This window comes from Pinus tabuliformis, chromosome 9, assembly GCF_031772625.1.
Source record: "Pinus tabuliformis cultivar Carrire ecotype Pingquan chromosome 9, CPIR1, whole genome shotgun sequence".
Lineage (NCBI taxonomy): Eukaryota > Viridiplantae > Streptophyta > Pinopsida > Pinales > Pinaceae > Pinus > Pinus tabuliformis.
Genome location: NC_142307.1, coordinates 1,012,915,313 through 1,012,937,630, shown reverse-complemented (window position 1 = coordinate 1,012,937,630; position 22,318 = coordinate 1,012,915,313).

The window sequence follows — 22,318 nt, the reverse complement described above, 5'->3', positions numbered from 1 at the left end:
TACCTTTCCCAAAATTGCAAGATTTGAGCCCCAAAACTGTTACGCGGGCCCACTGTTACCCAAAAATCATCACTTCAATGCAAAAACACATAACCTTTTACATGGAAACCATTATGGGAGAAAATTTTTTATTCTTCTTTTTCTTCCTCAATTCATAAATAGATTTGCAGTACCGGCCTACTAGAGGCACCCACCCCTAAAATGTGCAAGAAACTACTTACGGTAGGCTACAACTTGATTAATGTGTCAATTTCAAAAAGTGGAAGCATCCATAGTCCAATTGAAATAGAATATGATTTGATTAAGGCACCAACCTTAGAGATGAGGAGTATTTGACTTGTTGTAGGCTTAAAATTGATTGAGGCACCAACCTCCTTCTTCAACTTCTAGAGGACCACTTTTCCTAATATTTCATACTGGATCCATCTTCTCTTTAATCTATTAAAAGTTAGTAATGTTTTTACTACCATAATTTTCAAATATACTTTTCATATCATCTTCATACCCTCTTACAATCCATTCATCAATATCGTCACACAAAAATCTTCTCAGAACCTGCTCTATCCGTATACAAAATACTCACACCAACCTACTCATATGCCCTAAAAACACATAACAATGATCCTAAATATAAAAAATACATTATAAATGATTTTGATGCCATCAAAAGTATTCACAATTGAATCATGATCATCATACTTCTTCTAGAATTCAATTTAGCTTAGAAATGAGCCTAGAAAACCCCAAAAACATATAAAATAAAAAAACTAAATTAAATGTTCTAAAAAATAGCATTTTCAAGGCACATTCAATAAATTGTTTGTTTCTTAGCAAAGATTCACAACAGCAATTTTGTAAGTGTTATACAAAATGGATGGAATTTGTGCCAATAACCCCTTCTATAGATGAAATTTGGCCGAACTTGACAAGAGGAAAACCTATGACCAACACTGAGAAATCCAAGCCATATAACCAACTAACCAGACTAATGAGTCATTACTCATTAGATAATTGCACATATACATACCAGGTATTCAAGGTCTAAAATTCAAAACCACAATATAGGTCACGAAGGTCACATAGTATGTATGTTAATAAACAATGGTCCACAACAACATATTTTTTAAGGATTCAAATATTATTCCTATGTATAATATTATAGGCAACTATTTGGTTCAAAAACCAGTCATATAGATTGTAGGTGAATATTCAATAACTAAATAAAAATTTACTATTATAATTGGTAATGTTTTAGTGAATATCATGCATTTAATCACACACACACACACATATATATGGCGTATTTTTAAGCAAATGAGGGAATACTTTTTTAAGAAGATGTCCCCAAAATAGCCAATTGGTGAAATTTCACCACTAAAGTTTTTCTTGGTCCATAGACGAGAACATTAAAGAACCATCACAAAGCCAATATATGTGACCACATATGTTTTCCTTCAGAGTAATGAGTTCACATAGTGTAGTAAACCATCATCCGCAGATTTTAACATCAACCACCCATTGTAGATCTATTAGATGTAAACACAAAGCTCAATATACATACATATGACAATGATTGATTTAGATTTTTGAATGGATTCATGGCATATATATCTATATATATATATATATATATATATATATATATATATATATATATATATATATATATATTTGTTTTAATGTGGACCCTAGGCTGAGGAGATGACCTTGGGGCTAACCAATGCTTCAATAAACCTTTCGTCAAATCATAAGGTCACTTCTATAATATGGGGCTTGGACCTTCCATGATGGTGATAATATAAGCATAATCATGTGACCTTATGAGATTATTGATCAACCCTAATTTTTTCAATCTGACCATGCCACATGACCTTGACCCTAGGGGTCCATGGTTTTTTTCATGATGACATTAGCATGAAATTATCACGCCACATGGAAGCTCATGAGGGGTGCCATGTGTTACCCATTTTCAAACATTTTATTAATAAGAAAATGGCATATATACCTGGCACATGGAAGACCCTAGAGGTGCCACATCATCTACTGACATCATCTAGATGATTTATCAAACCCAATCAGTGCCACAACATATGCCATATCATTGGGCCAATCGATCTATGCCACATCATTTATGCATCCATGTCATAGCTAATGTCTATTTAATCAATTGATAGGTGCCATGTGTCATAACATGACTAACTCAACATGGAGGGTTAAGTTTAGACAAGTTGACACAACCTCTATCATTTGTTTCATCATTCGGTTGTTAGATGTGTATGATCTTAGCAAACACGCATGATATTCAACTTTTTTAAACTTCATGTAATTTTGGCCAATATTCACTATAGATTATATCATTGAACCATGGATCCACCCAGAAGATGCACACTATTTAACAAATTTTCTTATTGGTTTTTGGGCCTTTACTAATGTCGGTCTTCAAAATGGCCATAAATTCTCATCTAGGAGGAATATTTTAGAGTGTGATATGACATTGGAAATATCTTGACTAAGATTGTCCAACCATCCTATCCATAAGATAATTATACCTCATAAAAAACTCAATAAACTTCAAACCTATTTGACTTCACTTGATGAGGTCATGCTAGAGGTTAGGTGATCATACTCTTCATGAATAACATTGTTTCATCCTTATGAATCCCGTTTGTTATGAATGACACTTTTTTTCATCAATGAAAACATTATGTTCAACATCATTAATTCTTCCCATATGACATATTTTTCCACTCTTAAAGCTTCAACTACCCCATTAATAGTAGGGTCTTATATTCCCCAAATTATAGGATAAGCAAACCACAAGGGACAACAATTAATTAAATACACAATAAAAAAATCAACCACTATCAATGGTATATTTAAAATCAATAGCCACAAATAGCCTCATTTAATTCAATATTAAATTAGCATAAATTTACATTAATAGTTAATCAAGCTTAAGGAATAATAATAAGTTATATTAAAAATTCAACTAGCATAGTGCACCATATAATACTAGTGTATTTGTGTGAGGTGTTGGTATGTAGTTATCATATGCATATCTCATATATATACTAAACAAAAAACAAGAAATGCGCAACAATCAACCTTTTAGTAGGTAGGCTAATAACTATTCATAACATAATAGGATCAGGAAGTGGGCATTACATATGTCCCTCCTTCAGAAAACTTTGTCTAGAAGTATCAAGAGGATACAAGTAGTTGAAGAGTAATATGAAAATAAAACATAAAAAATAGGGAGAAAGAGTAGTAAACTTGATAACTGAGTAAAATCATATGAAGAAATCACTTCCCACCTAGGGTTCACACTTAACCTATCTCCACTCATCCTCCCTAACCTACTTCCACTCCCACCATATTTTTCCTCTACTGCAACATACTATGGAATTGTATATACTAACCTAGCCATTGATAGAACCAAAAAGGTGGAAGCATCGACTATATCTACCTAAGTTTCTTGTCAGGTAACTAGAAATCATCATCACAAGTGTAGGGGATTGTTTCCATCACAAACCTCCCATGAATACAGGTTTAGAGGTTACATAGTGGGAAATGTCTCCACTTATCCTTGAAAACTAGGGTCAACACCTTATCATGGACCACATTATGTTGTTGGTTCTTGTTGGGGTGGGGTCCCCTGGCTCAGATTTTGTTAAAGTTTTGTTAAGTATGTAAAGATATTGTAAAGTGTCTGCATTTTGAGGAGCAGAGCACGAGTAGCGAAGGTCAATAGGAGTCAAAGGGGATTTAGGAAGGTCAAAACCCCTTAGTTTGTTAAATTCAATTTGTTTTGAGACCTGCCCATGGTTTGCGTATAATGGTATTTTAATGAAGGAATAATATAAAAGGAAGTCATAGAAGAGTCATAAAGAAGAAGGGGGAAGGAAGTGCATGAGTTGAGTCTGCATTTATCTATTATATACTTGGGCGAAGGAGAAGGATCCTGCAGCTATGTGTGTAGAGACCTTGGCAAGTCCGTTGAGTGCGCATGCCCCTGCAGCTATGTGCCCAGGGTTGGAAGGCATTGTATCTGAGAATATGAAGCATAATAAAGACATATTTTGAAGTGATATTTATGTATCTGTGTGTTTCTGTTTATTTCTTAAATTACTCTATTTATGAGTTACTGAATGCATTTAATCAAGAAAAATACTTAATAGAGTCATGAATACATAGATTTGCTTAATTGTATTATGTTAGGCATGTTTAGCACAATCAGCATAGGACAAAAATCTATTAACTTTCATTTACTGTAAATTATGGGTTTTAAGGTTTAGGGTTTGTGAATGTCAAGATAAAGCCCTAGATTTGTAGAAAACACATCACATAGCCCTCTAGATGCAGAAACATGGTTCTAGCATCCCCCAATACTGCCTCAGGTGAGACTACAATGTGCGCTATACAGGCTGTTGCCGAAAGGGCTAGTAGTGTAGGGTTTTGTTGGCTAGCACAACTAACTTTGAACCTGGGTCCAAGCCACTTCAAACCAAAAAATAGTTCCATTTCCAGGACTGGGATATATTTGAGGGATGTGTGATATGGGGTCCATGGAGACCAACAAATAAGGAGACTGAAAAGTGGATATATTGAAAGTTGCACGAGTTTATAGCTCAAGAAAATAGGAATCTGGATCTATCAAAATAAGAGTGGTTGTACAGATATATGTATATAGATGAACATGAATTTTTCCTTTTCTCTTTTCCATGTGAATAATACGAATGGTTGGCTAAAATGGTGGATGGTCAACCTACCTAGAACCTGGATAACCATATTGTGTGGACTCTAGAGTTAGTGAAGCACCTGGCAGGATCAGAACACAAGGTTATGAAGGTTTTTGATTACTGGATCAATAGTATTTTGGGTGGATTTATCACTGAGTTTGCAATTGATAAGGTTGGAAACTATAACAAAGTTGAACACCCATTTTAAAAATGACCAAGAGTTAAGTATTTGAAGTCTCTTAAAAGCTAGATTAAAATTATATTGTGCGAGAATCAGATTATGCCACTAAATTTATGTTTAGAAGAGGCTCGACGGGAGTTGCACGAAGTGGAAAGCGGTTCATAAAATACCTAGATAGAATTGTTGAGTACAGTCCTATGTTGGGAGCATCTGATAGAAAAGAAGAAAGTAATAGTCCAAAGATGCCCAGAGGTACACCGCAGTCAGTAGATCAGGGCACTACATGAATTCCACATCCATCCACTCCCCCTCCTCCATCACCCCCACCTCCACCTCCACCTCCTCTATTTAGTATGGAAAACACTATGAAGATGCCTATATTCAAGGGTCTGGCGAAGTAAGGCCTTGATCAATTTTGGTTTGTAGCAAACAATGTGTGGAAGTCACAATAGATAATGAATGACAATCTAAATAAAGTGCAACTAATCACAACATTACAAGATAGGGTTTTGTCTTGGTATATTAAGTACAGTATGACTAATCCAACTGTGTCATTGAAATATAGAAAATATGCACTGAATAATGAATGTAGAAAGCCAAAGTCTCATGCCTAGTATGTGACTGAGGTCAAAGAAATTAAGCAGAAGGTGAATGAATCTGAATGGGGTATTGATTAAAGGCTTAAATGTTTGCCACAATAGGTTAATCTACAGAATTCAAATGAGCAACATAAGGACGGGTATATTGCTACATTTTTTGCCTCATTTGAGATTACCATTATCACAATAGAAGCTTGGATCGTAGTCTGAAATGCTAGAAATTTCTATGAATTTGGAGGCTTCACCTATTTAGGATACGAATTTGGGAGTGTATCATATTCAGACACAACTAGCTAGCCTACATATGGAGTTGTAGGATCTCAAAAAGGGAAAAGAGGTAAAAGATGAGACCCTTTCTGAAGTGTGGTGCTTAAAGTGCAAAAGAAATGGGCATGACAAGGATCATTTCCGAGTATATCAAAACTATGTAATTAGGGAGGTCGTAACCCCTTGAAGCCAGAAACTTCCACTGAATCAAGTAATGGTGTAATGCCTTGGTGTGCTATTTTCCAAATAACAAGAAAACACTCAACTGACAATTGTTATTATTGTAGAAGTTTGTATAGACTCCCCAACAACTATTCTGCAATTTTTGTAAGTCTATAGGCCATGATGAGTGCAATTACCGAAGTTGTGAGTTAATGATAGACAGAACTCTGACTTATAGAGTACGGGATGAGACACATCCACAACAGGATCAAGGTGCACTCGTAGCATGTGGAGGATTCTAGGGACGAGAGGGAGGAGTTGGAAGAGGTCCTAGACATATTATCTATTACAATTGTGGGTAATCAGGCCACTTTGTGCGAGATTTTCAGAACCTGACACACCCCTCTTATCCGTATTGCTGACAGTTTGACCACATAATAGAATATTTTCCTATACTCATCGCAAATATGTAAGAGAAGAAGAATGAATAGCCCACTTAGAACATCCAGATGATGAGGTCATAACCATGCGAGGATGGCCCAAGCATTAATATAGTTACGTGAACTGGTGTGGCTACCGGGGAAGATAAAGCCGCAGGGAAACAACTTAAAAGAGAATCCATGGGTATGTAGGGCTGCTAACAAAGATACTTAATTTTATTTTCATAAGGCAAAAGAAACATTTATGGAGGTGAAGAAGAGATTTTTGGATCCATGAGCTTCCACATCAAAATAAAAGTGCACGAATAGAGAAGCCTGAGGGGGTCATTGTTGCACAGGAGATAGACCCCTCAGTATTGGAATCTTTCTTACAATCCTACATGAAGCTCTTAAGGGACCACAAAGTAGTGGAGGTATTGCAAGAGTTAATAAACAATTACGTTGGCAAGGGTTAGTCGCAACCTGAACAACACACAGTGCATAAAGTAGAAAAGAGTAAGACAAGGACTAGTCGAGAGATGAGATTAACTACACAAATCACAAAATTTGAAATGGACCAGGTGATCTTAGATTTTGGATCTGATACAAATGTTTTTCCTAAATAATCCTAGGAAAGAATGAGAAATTCGATGCTATAGTGGTCCCCAATTCAATTGTGAATGGTGAACCAATAGAAGATTATTCCTATGTGACGCCTACATGGAATAATTGTAGACATTAAAGGGGCACACACTATAGTTGATATTGAGGTAATCAAAATAGTAGATGATAGTAATCCCTACCTGATGCTGCTTGGAATTGATTGCGTGTTTGATATGAATGCGATCATCAACTTGAAGAAGCACAACATGAAGTTTGAAAAGAAGGAACTGAGAGTCATTTTTCCATTGGATCCAGCCAAAGGTGCACAATATATTGAACCAGTCTGAGATTACTATGAGGAGGATGATATTGAACAGATCTATAAGCTTACTATGTGGAACAAGGATTGGATCAATCCTATGGTGGATGGAATAACTACTTCGAGAAAAGACAACTCCTGTAACTCAGATTTAGATGAGGAGCTCAAGCATTGGTAGAATAGATTGCATGAAGTATTAACGTTGCGATGCAATAAACTTACTAAATCACTCGAGTGTATATCCATTGAGGTACACAATTTACCGTATTATTATGGTTTAGAGGATATAAATTTGTTTCTTGATAAATTTGAAAAGGAAGTACCGGATGAACATCGGTTCCAGGAATTAGACATTGCACTGAGAGATACACCTACCAGATGATGGGGTACACATAAGGACAATTTTGTAGAATGAAGTAGTACCGAAGGATGATGAAGTTGTAATTTGGCTATGCAAATATCTGCATTACTAAAAATATACAGGGAAGGATGGTCTATGTGAGCATCTAGCTCATCGAATGAAAGCATGAGGAGAGGAACCACAACCTAAATGGGTACATATATTCTACCACGCCTTGGATACTATTCCAATGAATTGGTACTTAGAAACAAAGTTGCGACATGGAATCGTAGAGTGGGATGTTCTGAAGGAAATATTTTTGCTAACATTCAGTTTTGAGGATGGATTTAAATGCATTGATGAAGCATTACAAGAAATCAAGATTGTGATATTCAGAACACCCGTAGAGCTTATCGCATGGGTACAACCTAATTGGAGCACACAGCTATGCCATACTCTAGAGTGCTACAATGTTACCACATAATAAGGTGAGGAAGATCCCAGGAATATCAGCATCCCTGAGTTAGAGGGAAAACGCAAAGTCATTGGGCCTAAGGTAGAGGTGCCTAAATTTTCAAAACCATTGAATACCAAGCAAGTGAACATTGGGTCGAAGGCACAACCGAAGTTCATGAATATAGGCAATTACTTGGATGAGGACATAGTTGACAAGGTCACGAAGTTGTTATGTTAATAACAGGACTTATTTCCAACAAATTTCTCTGATCTAAAAGGGACAGTAGGGGATATGGGTGTTATGAAGATCAATTTGAAGCTAGATGTGAAGCCTATAAAGCAACACCCATACCGATTAAATCCTAGATATAAAGAAATGGTGTGTGAAGTACTAGATACGATGCTTGTAGCAGGGATTAAAAGAATCGGATTGGGTTATTCCTATGGTAGTTCAAGGGAAGAAGACAAAGGGTGAAATCAAGATCTACGTAGATCTAAGGAAGTTAAACAATGCTTGTGCACATGATCCATTCCCTAATGAAGTATTAGAGAACATTGGTGGTAAAGAAGCATACTCTTTTACAGATGGATTTTGAGGATATCACCATATCAAGATTGCTCTAGAAAATCGAACTAAAACTACCTTCACCATAGAATGGGGCTTTTTTTAGTATACATTTATGCCCTTTGGACTTAAGAATACCCCTCCGATCTTTTCTAGGGTGGTAGTAGCTGCCTTTAAGGAATTTATTCACAAGTTTTTGGAGGTCTGCTTTGATGATTGGACAGTGTTCGGGTTAGTTAAAAATCATGTTTCAAGTATTCTCCTAATGCTAAATTCTTGTAGGAAATATAAAATCTCCTAAATTTGAAGAAGTGTATATTTTGTGTACCATATGGGATACTTTTGGGCCACATTGTTTGCAAGCAAGGGTTGATGGTGGAACCTACTAAAATTGTGGTAATTATTAATTTGGATCCCCCAAGAAATGTAAAATAGTTTTGCGCAACATTGGGCCATACACGATACTATATAAAGTTCATTAAGACATACGTGTAGATCACTGTGCCCATGGAGAAATTATTGAAGAAAGATGCAACATTTTGTTGGGATTATGATTGCTAGAAGAGCTTAGATGTTTTGAAGGAAAAGATGGTTACTGCACCTATTCTAGTGTTCCCAAATTGGAAGAAGGAATTTCATGTACATGTGGATGCGTCTTGCATAGAATTAGGATCAGTTTTAACCGAACCAGGCATAGGAGATATCGACCATCCAATGGCATTTGCGAGTAGAAAATTTTCTAAGGTGGAGAAGAATTATTCAACCACAGAGCGCGAAGGATTAGCAATGGTATATGTGCTCCAGAAGTTTAGGAATTATATGTTGGGTATGCACTTCAAAATGTATACAGACCATTTAGCCTTGAAGTACCTGGTCAACGAGCCTGTGTTGGGAGGGGAAATTTGTAGATGGTTACTGCTATTTCAATAGTATGACTTCGAAGTAATTGTGAATCTAGGAAGATTAAATGTTGGACCAGATCACCTTTCATGAATTGAGGCATTTGAAAAATGGGCAATAGATTTTGTTGGACCTATTCAGCCACAAGGAAAGAAGATAAGAGCGCGCTACATCATCATGGTGAAATAATGCTTGACTAGGTCGACTGAGGCACAACCCGTAAAGGATTGCAACGCAACTATAGATGCGAATTTTATATTTGAGTACATTCTATCTAGGTTTGGTTGTCCCAAGATTTTGATGAGTGACAAGGGTTTGCATTTTCTGAATGAAATGATTGCTACTTTGCTAGAAGAATTCTAGATGTATCATTAGAAAATCACGCCATACCATCCTTAAGAAAATGGAATAGTTGATGCTTTCAATGAGATCCTGGAGAATGATTTGATGAAGATATGTAATGTGAATAGGAATGATTGGGATGTGCGAATACCAGCTGTTCTTTGGGCATATAGAACTACATGTAATTAGTTGATTGGAAAGGCACCATTTCGACTGGTTTATTGACAAGAAGAAGTGATTCTAATGGAATACATAGTGCCCAGTTTGAGGATTGTTGCAATCATGGAGATGGCAGATTATGATATAATGGAAGAACGCCTCATGCAAATACTTGAGTTAGAAAAAGATCGATTCTTGGAATGTTTTCATCAGCAGGTGCAGAAGGCTAGAGAAAAGGCATGGCATGATCACCACATTAAGCAACGAACCTTTAAAAAGGAAGATTTAGTGTTGTTGTATGATGGTGAGTTTTCCCGGGAAAGTTTCATATGCATTGGATAAGACCATACATTTCCAAGGAAATTATGGATGAAGGTGTAGTTCAGCTCACAAAGATGAACATAGATTTATTTCGAGGAAGAATCAATGGAAGGTGGTTGAAGTTGTACAGGGGTGATCCTGCCCCAGCATAATGACTACATGGATGCAAGACAGTCTTAGTACATTAGGTAGTTGGAAGGAAGTGTGAGACTATAAACTATAATGCTACAACGAAGGAGATACAATGAAGGAACCACGCAAGTGAGGTGGGTCCCGTGTAGCCTGTCCAAAAAGTGATCGTTGGAATCATTGTAGATGATTGGATGGCTATTTTTCCGTTAAAGGGAGTGGGGGAAAAGCATTTAAGAAACATATATTTGGAAATCTATCGCCTAAAGAGCATTAATGAGGGATATCTAGAAGGAATCGGTGGATTTGACTTCAAAAAGGGATATAAATACAACATCCTGCTCCACATTCAAATATTTTGCTTCTAGAGAGATTGTCTTGATATTTTGCACCTAAGTTTGAGCATAGAAGAATATTGTATGTCTGGACAAGATTGGCAAGAGGTAGAGCAAGAATTTTCATAGAAGGGGCTCGGGTTTGAGGGAAATTTTTCCGAATGGCAAAAGGAAATCTTTTGGCAGAGCCTTGGCAAGATGAATGCAACACCACCAGTCCCTACCACAACACGTAGGTCGTCAAGACCAAAACCTAATACGTACGTGACAGGAGAGAAAAAGTAGAAAAGTCCACAAAAAGCTCTAGTTTGGAAATTGTCGCAAAAATTCCCAACTGAGATTAGAAAGAAGGGTCTTATGGATAAAAACAAGCGGCCTATGGAACCCCAGGACCTGGAAGAAGAATATCTAACTATGGGGACTGAAAATATTAGTGTAGAGGATGGATAGCCAATTCGCGGCTGCCACCATATATACCCCCTAAGAAATCAAGGTATTCAAGGTATACCCTAACACGTTGAAATTCAAGGTATTCACACCATTACTTTTGGAGGAAGTACCTATTGAGGGCGACTTGTTGGCCCAAGTACCATTTCTAAAGATGGAAGATTGGGATTTGGCTGATCACGTGAAATTTCCACAGTTGAAATCTAGTAAATTCTTGAAATCGGTCTACTATGAGGAGGTGAGCATCACAAGGCTTTAACCCATGAAGTGGGCAACCGGTATTAGGCGCGCAGGGTTGCTCAACATGCTGTATGTCCCACATTTTAGCTGCAACATTATTAATACCATTTTTGTGTGTCAATTGTTACTGTTGGTTCATGATGGGTGCCTCTAGTTGAGAGGGCCCATTCTAATTAATGATATGTTGGTCTAGAGAATCATAGTGCTCCCTTATCAGGGTGTAGATCCCACAAATGCTTTTGTGGTGAATTCACAAGAGAAACAACTCACAGACCAGATGAAGAGCGACTTTGGGTTGGTGAAGAAGTCATGAGGCTATGCCATTAGCTCTACATAAGATGAAGTTGTGCGGTTTGTTGCACAGATCTTGGCAAGAAAAATAACGCGGAAGTGTCATGTTGATGAAGTGTTGGAACCAGTGGTATCCTTAGCTGCATAGTGCAGCCAGGGTGTCCAATTCAATTGGCCAAAGTACCTCTACCAAGAATTCCTAGAGGATTTCTGCGAAGCCCAGGAGGATGGAAGAGAATTCCACTATGCGTGGTTACTTTTATTGATTGTGCAAGTGGCTTAGAGGACGCCTGAGGATTCCCAGTTCCCACCGGCAGATCGAGAAGTGTGTGAGGATGAAAAATTTGCCTCACTGTGGGAAATGAAGGACTTTGACTGTATCATTGAAAACAAGATGTTGTGGGTGGTGTTTGAATCAGAATTTTGTATGGTCATCAACCAATGGCCATGATTGTCACCCTGTCTACATGCGTAGTATAAAGATGTAGTCGACTTCAAAGCAGATTTTCACAATATGTCCGTGCACGTGAAGAAGGATGTCATAGGAACATGGCACACTGTACCTTATTTAGTCATGGAGGATGATATTATGGGGGTCATTAGCCAATGGAAGAGCGATTGGATCACCCCATCTAGCGAAGCCGTAGGAATAGGTAAGGTTCTAGAGGTAGACAAAGGGAAAACAACAACTACAGCAGAAGCCAAGAAACACAAAGCAATAGAAGCACAGAAGGCTTCTAAGAAAGAGAAGGAAGTGCATAAGGAGAAAGATGCACAGGAAGAAACAACGTAGGTCACCATTTACCTCAAAGAGCCTGATACAAATCGTAGAGATGTTGAAGTAGAAACTGCAGATGAAGAGGAAGGGGGCGCAGACCCCCATTTTAGATCAGAGGACTTAGAGTCTTCCTTCAGGATCAGGAAGAGACAAAAGCATAGTTCAACAGGACCACACAAAAATCAGAAGTTTGACGAGTCTACGAGTGCTGAACCATCAACCCTTACAGAGGGGATACTTGCTGAGATCACAAATGTTGTCCACTCTGTAATGGAAAGCATATGGGGGCACATTAAGGACCAGTACAAGCAAGTACTGGGCAAAGTATAAGAGGACCTGAAGGAATTGCAAGATGAGACACGAGTGATCTAGGCGAGCGTGGTTCAAGTGAGTGAGGGTCAAGTTAGTGTAAGTTACACAAGCGAGACATCAAAGGCAGAACTGCTTTTAGACCTCCGCACAGTAATGCTGCCGAAGGGTTCCCTACATGTCAAAACAACTAAGGATCAAGCCAGGTTGCTGTATATGACCAAAATGAGTATCAACATTGCAACACTGCTTATCCAAACCTTGCACAAACTATACCAAGGAATTTTAGATGAGCTCTGTATCTGGGAGAAATGAGCTCTGTTGATTATTGAACAAGTAAAGACTAATAATCAACAGATTTTTTCGGAGAAATCGGATGCCTTACAGGCCCCACACAAGGTTATGTAGCGCAATAAACAGTTAGACCTAACACTTAACCAAGTATGCATCAAGCTCCTTAAGCTCCAAATTCCAGGCAAGGTGGCCTTTGCGGAGAAAATTCACAAGTTAGTTGCTGTAGTGAAGGAATATAAGGAGGAAATTAGAAAGGTGCGGTTTGACCTAAAACTGTAGATTTCAGAGCTTCATATGAAGCTATAGCCAACCACACCTCTGGAGGTCAGAGAGCAGTGTGGAGCTACCATTAAATTAGACATGACAAATCTAGTCACTGTCGACAAGGACTGTAGCCAATTATTTGAGCAGACAATGGAAATATGGGCCTTGATGCAGAGGATCCACACTTGTAGAAGATCGAAGATTACATATGCAATAGAGAGATATAGTTTGATGAGATTTGAGTGATAGCATAGACCCTTCCACTTGTGAAAAGGTTATCCAGAATTTAGGAAGGAAAGACTCTGCATGTACAAATCGATGAGCTATGTAGAAAAGCATCCATAATTGCAGCATGAACATAGCTGTGGGCTGATGAGGCAAGCCAATTGTCTTAGACCATCGAGGGAAACGTAAAGGCCCTTCAACAAGCATGGAGGACCATGGGCCTTGCAGTCGAAGGTCCAACAACAGAGAAGTTGGTCGAAGAATTTCGCCGAGACGCCGCACAGGGAAAAAACGATCTTTAGCCTGTAAGAAAAGGTTGAGGGAACACCAGAAGAGTCACTCAGGATGAGTGATGACTTTGTGTTGGGGGCCTATTGGGGCGGGGTCCCCTGGATCATATTTTTTAAAAATTTTGTTAAGTTTATAAAGACATTAAAGTCTCCGCATTTTGAGGAGCGGAGCACGAGTAGCGCAAGTCAATAGGGGTCAAAAGGGCTTTAGCAAGGTCAAATCTCCTTAGTTTGTTAAAGTCAAGTTGTTTTGAGGCCCACCCATGGTTCACAGACCATGTTATTCTAATGAAGGAAGAATATAAAAGGAATTCATAGAAGAGTCATAAAGAAGGAGGAAGGAAGTGCATGAAGTAAGTTTGAATTTATCTATTTTGTACTTGGAAAAAGGGGAAGGCTCTTGTTGGCTTATAGGAGCCTAACCCAGGTTCAGCATTAGGTAGCCAAAGAAATCCCTACACTACTAGCCCTTTCAACATTAACCCTGTTACACTAAAATATTGTCACCATGATTATTTGCAGTCAGTATGGGTCTATCATCACTTGTACTATCCTCCTAAGCAAGTCTAAGACCTCAACTCTTTAAATCAAGCTTTAGAAGTGGGAGAAAGACATTAAATATCAATCTAACTCTGGTTCCGCACTTTCTCTCGTGGTCACCTGCGATCCCGCACCTTCTGTGTACAAAAGATGCATACCTACCCGCTCTGTTCCTAACGGTGTAGGTGCGGACCCCTGTGAAAGTCAAAAGGCGCAAGTTTTGTCTTAAAAAACTCACTTTGGGTTAATTCTAGAGTTTTCTAGAAGGAATTTTGACATGGATTGTTCGCTCTGAGGTGGTTCATGCATCCCAAAAGAGAAGGAGCTAATCCCTTGACTAAAGGAGCTATCCCTTTGAAGGAGGGCTTTATCCCTTTGAAGGAGGACCTAGTAACTTCCCTCCATTGCACTATAAATACAGGCATTGGGGTGAGGTCTAGAGAGGTTAGAAGCTGAACATTTTGAGGGTAAATGCTAGTGAAATTGAGACTCTTTGGTTGAGCTTGAGAGGAGAGATCACGTACCTCTTGGTTCCATTGGAGAGTGAGCGAAACTTGTCAAAGTAGAGGAGACATCTTATTGGGCCCTGGGAGGAGCTTGTACAGCGTCAAGGCAAAGGTTGTAAGGTTCTTCATCTTTTGAATTAATACAATCAAACTCATTTTTATCAACAACTATCTTATGTTATTTGTTTCATGGACTCCTTAACTTTCATGTTAAATATGTTTTATGCAATTGGTTTTTCAGGTGCTATTTAATGTGTTTGCCTTGTTTGTGTTTGCAGATTCGCGAAAAGGAGCTCATTTGGATCAAAGGAGCGAGGGCATCCACAAGCTTGCGTTGGACCAAAGGTAGGCCCTAAAAACACTTGTTTGCTAATTGTTTATTGAAACATATTCAGAGAAAGATAGTGTCTGGTTGGTTTGCTTGTCGTTAGGTCTTCTTTAGATTCTAGGAAGGTCTATCTTGTCCGCAAGATCGACTCATTCGGTGCGACAAAATGGCGACTCTGTTGGGGACTTGATTGTTTTCTTTGTCTATACTTTGACCTGAGAAACTATATTTTCTATTTCTGTTTTTGACTTGATGATTGTGGGATTGGGTGAATTTAATTAATTTTGAGTTAGTTTTCATTTTTCATAATTTTGGGAGAGTTACGCACCCTCTGAGTTAAGCACAGTGTGTACTTGTACGCACCTTTGCTTTGTGCACAGAGCGTAGACGCACCTGTGTAAACAGGTTGCCTACATACCCTGTCAAAAATTTGAAAATTTGAAATTTTTTCTCTTTTTTATCAGTTTAGAATTTGTTTATAGGTTTTAGCCATTGCCCAGGCCTGCTTGTTCCCTGTCAAAAACTTTCCTTGGTTTGATTTCATTAGCATTAGGGTTTTAGGTGGAATTCCTAGGAATTTTTCTTGTTGGGTTTGTTTTTCGTTTTTGGTTGTGTAGTGGCTCTGAGCTTAGAAGCCATAGGGACCTCAGATTACCTTGGTGTCTACCAGTCTTCTTATGAGTCTGACCATTTATGAAATCTCCCCTTGTTGAGGAATCCGCTTTGAGTTTTCTCATTTCAAAATTTTGAAAATCTTGTAGTTGAAAGTTTTTAATTTTCATTGTTTTAAAAAGAAAACGAAAGATTGGTTGTTTTTTGACTAATTGTGATTCTACATAAATTAGTCCTTAGCTCACATTTAGCTAAGTAAAACATCCTCAAAAAGAATTTTAGTAGGCTTTGACTTCAAGTAGTTTTTTATAGTTTGTAGCTCTCAAAGTTAGTCATTTTCATTAGTTTTGATTGTTTTGTTTACAAAATATAAAAAAAATCTCTTTTGGAAAAGTTTGTTTTTGTAGTGATTGAGTGCTTTTAAAAGAAAAGGGAAATTTGTGTGAAATAACTAGTAGTCTCATTTTGAGTGCTTTGGAAAGGAAAAGCTCTTCTTTTAATTTGTTTAATTGAGAAAGATTTGTGTTTACAAAGTATTTACATTCTCAAACTCTTTCTTATTTTAGAAGTTCATCGAAGAGAAAAGATTGTTTAAATCATCTTAGGTGCATCTTTTTAGTGATTTCGAGTCGAGTCTTTACACCACGAGTTTCATCTCCGCCACCTCTTGACTTAAAAAACAACCACTAAAATTAACGCTTAAATTAAAATTCACCTAGTAACATTTTATTTCTAGGGCTCTGATACACCAACTTAGCTTAGGCTAGTGTCTTGGAGTAGGAGAGTAATTAACTCTCCAAGACAGTAAAAACAAACAAGTAGTTGTATCTTGTGGTAGGAAGAAATCCAATTGTTGCATTTATGCTCTGGGAAATCTCCTCTTAAAGGAGAAGCATGAGATCGTGTCCGAACCAGTGTGGGAATCAATCCTTCCTCATTGGGAATGACGCCAGATATTCACGTATTAAAAATGGTAAACCTCGGATTAACCATTGTCAAGGAGACTTGGGTCACTTGTTGGTAAACCTTGGATTATTTCAAGGAGCCTTCAAGGGGATTGAGCTTGCTACTCTGCCCTTGCGTGCGTATCGGATCGTAGACTGTTCCCCTAGGTGTATTTGTCTCAGTTGGTAACCTTAGTGGCCATATTCTTTAGGATTCTTCCTGAGGTGACAGTGGTGGGAAGATCCCACTGTACCTGGAGCAGAGGTCGGCTAGACTCACTTGGATTTTCTGGGGGGTTCACTTCACTCGAGACGGTGAAGTGGAGGAACTTGGTCCAGTCTATTCATTAAGCAGGTTGTCGGGGTAACTGTTCCAACTGCCATTTCTGTACTGAATTCTGCGACGTTGGATTTCATCACCAACTAGTGTTTTCGGTTCGGAAAGTTACTGTTTGTGTGTGTTTGATCTCTAGATTCTTTAGGCATGTTATTCAAATTTGTTTGGTTCTTTAGAGGCTTTAGGTAGTTTTCATTGATATTTTACTTTGTTTGCATGTGAAGTAGTTAAAAGTTTTTAACTGTGGCTGAATTACCAAGACAGTCTCGTAGACTTCGGGGCCAGTCTCCTGAGTTTGTAACCGTGGCTAATTTACTGAGGAAGTACCGTAGACTTAGGGGCCAACCTCCTGAATAAGTCCCGAGCCATCTTGAAGGCTTGAAAGTCCTCGTAACTCCTAGTGGCAATAAAGTTGGGTCACCTGAAGAAGGAGAGTCTTCATTGGTTGTACATCCTGATTACCAAACTCTAGAAACAGGTTATAATCCTGAATCTATTTCGGTTTCCAAACTTGCTGGTAGATTTTCATCTACTAGTGATATAGGTGAAGAACCTGAGATATCTGAACATGTTACTCCAACATCGAGGTTTGTCTCTCCAACTTCTAGTGGTCCTAATTCACCTAGGGTAGAAAGAGTAATCACCGAAAATCTTCCTTTTGGTTTGATAGCTATTGAAGAACTTGCTCCAGAAGAAGAAGTAGGCATCCCTATCCCTGAAAATCAACCTGTTATTGATCTAAGGGAGCATGAATCAATTTTTTACAGTCCACCTAGAAGTACTACTTCGTATCTTTCTTTGACTAATTATTTGGAAAACCCAGCGTTAAGTTTTTCACCATCTCGTGCTCCTTATCATCCTAGAGGTTTTTATACTCCCATAAAGTCGTCCATGTTTACTCAATTGCCTGAATCTTTTTTGTACGGCAGCCCTTCTGTTCCCTCTGGGTATCAGTCACTTTTTGGTACTTTTTCGGGAGCATCTCCTCAACCCATTGAACAAGGGTTATTCACTGGAAGCAATGGTGCAAAGCCGTTGAGCGTAGAGGACATTCTTATGATGTCAGGTTCTATTCCCAATTCTCAACCTCAAGGTGGCCAGTTACCGCCTGGGGGGTAGCCTCAATTAACGCCTAGGGGGCAACCTCAAGGTACACAATTTGCATCTGGGGGGCAACCTCAAGGACAATACGTACCTACGGTACAATACGTTCCTCAAGGTCAACCCCAGTATCAATATGTACCGCAAGGTCAACCCCAGTATCAATTTATACCTCAAGGTCAACCCCAGTATCAATACGTGCCTCAGGGGTATCTACCCCAAGGTCAGTACTCGAACCAAGGTTTTCAACCACCCCAAGGTCAATCTTATGTTCAAGGAATGGGAAATGTACCTTTCAATTATCAATCCTACCCTCAACCTGGTTATGGTCCTCAATATTCTCAACCTGTTATGGGTCAATACCCCAGAATGAACATAGTGTGGGATCCATCGCAAACTCAATAGGTGTTGCAGCCAAGTGTACAGTTGTCATCTCAAACTGGACAACCCTTACTTTCTGGTTCACCCTAGCAACCATTCCAGTCTAATATTCAAACTTCTGTACCTTTGGTAGTTTCTCAGTCTGGGCCTATTGCGCCTCGTACACTATCTCAAACGACTGCTACAACTGCCGCAACATCTTTTCAATCTACCCCACCTACTTCTGGAGTATCGACAGCTCCGGTTTCTACTGTTCCTGTATCTACTCCTTAGACATCTTTACCACCGTCTGGATCTACGATTCAAACTACGGTGCAGATGCCTGTAGGACAACTTAGTTTAAGTACGGTTGTCACAAGTCAACCACAATTCACCTATCAACCGTACCAGGGATAGTACCAATTCGGTCCTGCTGTCCAGCAGCCAGTTTATCAGTATCAACCGTATCCTGGGTAAACTTATTAACAACCTCAACAACCCTAGTACGGTCTAGTTAATCCTGGTTTTCCGGGAGGATACAATATCCCGAACGCGATTCCTATTCCTAGTTATCCTGGATATCCTCCTCCTAGGGCTGGTCTCATGACCCAGAGTTTTAGGGATCCTAATCGACAGTTACCGTTTATCGCAACTTTGGACTTACCAGACTTGTCGCACCTAACAAACGATCTAATTAATTATCTTCCATTTTGGCCACCAATGCCGAATAAGTTTCCCAGTGACATTCCCAAGTTCGAAGGTAAATCTGGAGGGGACCCGTCGAACCATGTGATGACTTACCACCTCTGGTGTGCGTCTAACTCCATCACAGATGATTCGATCCGTCTTAGACTTTTCCAGCGCACTCTAATTGGTCTCGCGACCAAGTGGTACATTGAGTTACTGCGAGGAACTTTTGATAATTTTAGTCAGTTAGCTACCTCGTTTTTAACTCATTTTCAGTTGCCAGTCAGATTTGACAATGGCACGGAATTGTTAACTTCGCTAAAACAATCGACATCCATGTATATTTCAGATCATATTCATGAGTGGAGACATCGACGACGTTTAGTGAAGGTATTTATTCCGGATCAAATCTTGGCTGAGTGGTTTGTAAAATCTTTGTTGCCAAGGATCACTGAAGATGTTGCTAAAGCCGGAGTTGTTACTGAGGAGCAAGTGATTGCTCAAGCACAGTACCTTGACTTGGTCTATACTCAGTCAGGTACGTTACACGAAAAGATCCCCGATCTTCCCAAGTCGAATCAAATCACTGCAGCTCCTTCGGGATCTCATGCCACTGACGGTATGATTGGTATGGTTAACACTAAAAGTAAGAAGAAGTCTTCCAAGAATTCTTCTCGTATCATAACCTTGCCTGATTCCCCAACAGGAGATTCTTCTGCAGAGGTTTCCGCCGATATTCACGTTGTAGAATCATCTACGACTAAATCAAAATCCGGTGGGAAGAAGAAAGGAAAGAAGAAGAATAAAACAGACAAAAGTTCAAAGGAGAAACCTAAAAAGGCGGAATCCAATGATGAAAAGCGCAAACCTCGTTGTCCATGTCTCATTTGTGACGAAGAACATTTTACAAGAGACTGCCCTCATCAAGCAGAGGTTGCGAAGATCGTCAAAGGTTCCCAAACTCCTGCTGTCTTGAAGGATCCATTTCCAAGTCAAGACAGTAAGATGATAGGTTCTTCGTCGGGTGCCAATGAAGAACCCATATTGATGATGTCCCATGTAAGGATTGCGACTCGATCGCAAGATTATGGCAATAAAAGTCCTGTTGATGGCAAATAAGCAGAATCTTCTCATTCTAATCCATCAACCTCAGCTCCCGGTTCCGATCCACTACAGATTGAGAAACCTAATCCAAACTTAGTAATCAAACCGCCCGCAAAGGGTATACTTCGAAAGTCAGCTTTCAATCCACATGCGAGAGCGGCTCAGAATTATAATATTGCTGAGGATTTAGCTGTTTCACCCTCAGCAATGTTGGCTTTGGAAGTGCTGCAATCATGCCCAACACAACGTAGATTATTTTTGTCGGCTATAGGAGCTGTTGATGTTCAGGACCCGAACCTAATAATCTTTGATCTATAAAATAGTACACCGTGTTTGCCTCATCAAATGGCTTTCCAGATTCAAGTGATAGTAAAAAACAGGCCTATTCATCAGACTGTAATTGATGAGGGAGCCTCAATGTGTATTATGTCGATACAGTGTTGGAGATCGCTTGGTTCTCCTTCACTAAATCAATCCCCGACAATTCTTAAGGCCTTTGATGGCCGTGGGTTTCATCCTTTTGGCATTCTATAGGATTTGCCTATAGGGATTGAAGGAAAAATCGTTAGTCTAGATGTGGAGGTGGTTGATGCCCCTCTAGACTACAACCTTCTCTTGGGTCGAAGTTGGTCATACGCTATGACAAGAGTCGTTTCATCGGTCTTTAGAGTCATAAAGTTTCCACATAATGGAAAGATCGTAACAATAGACCAGCTGGCTTACTTTTCATCTGACCCAGCCTCTTTGGAAAGTATTTAGCATGTCGGTAAAACGACTATCCCATATAAGGATGTTGGAGTAGGATTAGTTAAAGATGCCGGTTTACTGGGAACTTTTCCTTTTCCTCCAATCAACACATCATCTTCATTTGCAACCATTCATATGATTACATCAGACACTATTTTTTATGACGACCCTTGGATCGTTCCTTCTGAATCTGAAATAGACTCATTTGGTAATTCCATGCCTTTGAGTCCATATGAAATTGTTTATGAAGCCGTGCAGTCTTTTGCCGAACCATGTTCAACCGAAAATGACTTGATGAATGTGGTCCGTGAGGAATCACTTTTCACATCAACCTCAAATTTAACTACGTTTTCTGAACTTTTTCACTCTGATGAGCAAATTCGTGAAATCCTAAGTGTAGATGATTTACCATGGGAATATCTCCATCACAGATCCTCGTTTTTACCTGAGGATGATCGTTTTGAAAATGATTTCTCATCAATCTTTACGACTGAATATGTCAAGGAACCTCAGAATCCAATGAAACATCCCAATTCAGAGTTAAATTTGGGAAAAATCTCTCGAACTATTCCCATTGACATTTCGGTTAAGCCCGGAATTGTTGAGAACATTCATATAGGTGCCTCGTGTACAGATGACGAAATTCAATTATATAAGGCTCTATTTCAAGAATTCCGCGACGTGTTTGCCTGGTCCTATGAGAAAATGCCAGGAATTGATCCCGCAATTGTTGATCATGAGATCAAGACTTACCCGGACGCTAAACCCGTCCGGCAATGTTTGCGTCAGATTCACCCACGAAAAGCTGCTGCAATTAAAGCAGAAGTTGAAAAACTGTTGAAAGCAAGTTTCATTTATCCGATCCTGCTAACGGATTGGGTATCGAATATTGTTCCAGTTAACAAAAAATAGGGGACAGTAAGAATACGCATCGATTATAGGGACATCAATCGAGCCTGTCCAAAGGACAATTACCCAACTCCCTATATCGATCAAATCATTGATGATTGTGCCGGCAGCGAAATATTTTCCTTTATGGACGGTTTTTCCGGATACAATCAAATCAATATTCTACCTG